General features: G+C 40.1%; 1 pseudogene; it reads right to left on the bottom strand.

The window, feature by feature from the left end:
• Positions 1-785: 785 nt before the first annotated feature.
• Positions 786-2943, bottom strand: LOC148502813 (uncharacterized; annotated as a pseudogene).
• Positions 2944-3450: the final 507 nt, after the last annotated feature.

Below are 3450 nucleotides of genomic sequence, written 5' to 3'. Positions count from 1 at the left end.
CATACAGTTCTAATCAGGATCAAAGTATTGTACCTTTGGTAATTATAAACTGACATGTCTATTGTCCAGTATGGGTCAAAAGAGGAGCCATGATATCAGCAGATAAGAGGTCATATATTTTGGTGGATCCCAGGCATGAAAAGCTTATTTACAAATCAAACACAACCAACCAAAGGAGGATTATTAATGAATAGAAATACCACCTTTTATGACACCCTGTCTGCTGGGGGGAACAACAAGCCTTATTGTTTACAAAACCTTGGAATTTGTTACTTAACAACATGGTGTCAATAGAATGGAATAAGGTTCCTTTGAAGAAAGTGATGTATGTGTATACAAAGTATGTGTGTCAAATAAATACACACAGGTTATGGCTCTTTGAAATATGCCATGAGAATATACCAGTTAATGTTAAAGTCTGGTATATAAGTGTATTTTAGTATTTTAATATTTTGACTTCGACAGTCCAGCCTTTGATAATCGCCATAAACTATCATACCTAAAAAAAACATATTTAATACATACAAACACTAATTGATAACTTAGGTATATGTATACATATCTATATCGCAAGTCAATCATCAACTATTCAATTGGTGTCAGGGACTACCGGGGTAAACCTTTATACGCAATCAACGGATCCTCTGGGGATCATTGGTAGGATGTGGGAACTCATCTAACCTATAAAGAATGCTTGGGAAAATTAGGACTACATTTTCTATGATGTCTGATGTAACATTTACTATACATATAAATAAGCATGACTAAACCTATTCACATTTCTATTACTTGATTGTGCTTTCGATTTCAGGATTATACACCAAATCTGCCACATTTTCAACACTGCCCCTCCTCAGACTCATTAAATTTGTATTTCTGGTTGCCTTCTTTTGCCGGGTCATAATTGGAACACATTTGAATATCAGGCTGATAAGTATGACGACACCCAGGATACAGCGTAGAAGTTTCCCTACATTCATCACCATTTCTTGTGCCCACTCTCCTAACCCAGAGAACCACTTGAGCAGGGTCAACCAGGTGACCCATCCAATTAATTCCTTGCCCATGGCAGCTAAAGTGAGGTTGTGCTTCCTCCTAAATTCCCACTTCAGCTGCAGTATTTCATCCATTTTCTGCTCAATCACCTCCTTCGGATCATCTGTACTATTGGTGATGTAAGTGCAGCATTTTACTCCATATTGAGTTGCTAAGGTTACACAGTACCCACCCGTTACAGCTGTTACATAATTCAAAACCATCCTGTGTTGCACAAGCTCTTTCTTGTAGGCTTGTAACTCCCTACCAGTAAACCTGAAGGTGTCATCATACATCTCAGTGATATTATCAATCAAATTTGCCAACACTTGGATGTACCTATAATTTATAACTACTCTGGCAGTACGGGTGATATCTAAAGTGAAGAGGAATTGAATCCCAGTGGATTCCTGGATCAAATTTGAGACTAAGGGGTCTCCCCTTTCTATCAGTTGTCTTTTATAAATGTGTTCATAATGAGTATGGGTATAAGGAGGGGGAGAGTTGTAGTGAATGTCTATCATTTTATCATGTGTAAGGGTCATGATTTCTGCTAGTGCCCTTACAAGATAGCATAAACCTTCAGAGTTTGGAGAAAGCCACTTGTAGGCTTTCCTTCCACATATGAAATATACATCATCTGGGAGAACATAAGGAACAGAATGCATCATTATCATTGAACACATTATTCTGACAAAGAATCCTGTCCCCATCTCCCCATTTGGCCAGTACACGTTTCTGGTTGTATAATATTTGCACAGTACCCTAGTGATACTCTGCCAACCATTACTTTGGCGTATCTACGTGTGTACCTATACCGGAAGTAACTCCCACTTGCAATAATTCTGCATACAAGTTCAGAATAGATAGGTTCATTATCAGCTCTGTGTGAATAGGTCATTGTCTGATTGTTCCAGATCATCTCCCAATTTCCTGGTTTTCTGAAATTGGTGAGATTTAAACATACCAGGGATCTAGCTACATGGTACTGGTGGAGCTTAAGACTAGGGGGTCTAGATATATTATATTTCTTGTCCACCAGTCTCCCTCCATGTAATTCAAGTGCCTCTGCTAACTTTAATGGGTATGGCACTAATCCAGAATTACTCTGTCCTTGAGGTACATGTGAGCACACCCAACACTCTGTTTGATTTAGAACCTTACCCACTAATGGATGGTAATCACTCAAAGGGTGTCTGTCAAATTCGACATTACTACTCAACTGACATCTTTGGATGCACTCATCCTCAATTATGGGTTCGCAGTACTTAACAGTATTCCTCAGACAATAGCCCATCACACTGTCTCCAAACTCCGTGACTGCCAGACCTCTTACTTATTCCGGCTCTGATCAAAGTGATAGACCGATCCTGGGATTCTACGAAGTTCTTGTCCTCTCCATCAGAACCACCTCCAGACCCATACTCAACTTCTCGGGGCCTCTCACAAAAACAAAATGTCCTGATCAAAATACAAGTACAAAGGGAAAACAGGAACAAAACAATTCTTGATTGAAGACACTCAATATTGAAATAACAGTCCCCCAATAACTCTCTGATATGCTCAGGTAAAGTTCAACAGTGCTACCTTTCAGTCCTCCCCGAACAGGTTCTCAAGCGATATTAGTGTGGATTCACCTTTTTCTGCTTCACGAGTTCTCTCCGGGTTAGTGACCTTCTTGCAATGGGAGAAGTGGACCCAAGTCTCTCTCTCGGCTACTTTCAGTGATGTCGTGCTGGTCAACAAAACTTGGTATGGCCCTTCCCACCTGTCTATTAGGCAACCTGAGTGTAGAAAATTTTTAATCATAACATAGTCCCCTGGTTCAATATAATGACAGTTACTGTTTGGTAGGTCAGGAATCACCAGTTTCAAGCTTTTTTGCTGATTTCTCAACTGCTGGCTCATCCTGACAAGGTATTGTACTGTCACTTCACTGTTACAGTTCAAATTGTCCTGGTGATCTATCATTACATGTCGCTGTCATCCAAAAAGGATTTCGAAGGGTGATAGGTTAAGCAGGGATCTGGGAGTGGTTCCAATGCTATACAATATTACTGGCAGTGCCTCTGGCCACAAATAATCCTGTTTCATTCATCACTTTGCTCAATTTGTTCTTAATAGTGCTGTTCATTCTCTCCACCTTCGCACTGGCTTGGGGTCGGAAGGGAGTATGAAGTTTACTATTAATGCCCATAAGCTTACACATGACCTGAAAGACTTCACCAGTAAAATGGGTACCCTTGTCACTTTCAATAAGTTTAGGGATAACATATCTATACTAGGGGTGTGCACCGGCCACTTTTTGTGTTTTGGTTTTGGATCTGGATCTTTCTTCGTGTTTTGGATCTGGATTAGTTTTGCCAAAACCACCCTTCCGTGTTTTGGGTTCTGGGTTTTGTGTTTTGGATCTGT

The sequence above is a fragment of the Taudactylus pleione genome, unplaced genomic scaffold (genome assembly GCF_031769625.1).
Source record: "Taudactylus pleione unplaced genomic scaffold, aTauple2 ptg000482l, whole genome shotgun sequence".
NCBI lineage: Eukaryota > Metazoa > Chordata > Amphibia > Anura > Myobatrachidae > Taudactylus > Taudactylus pleione.
The sequence above is the reverse complement of the archived record's forward strand: the minus strand, read 5'-3'. Positions and strand labels throughout refer to the sequence as shown.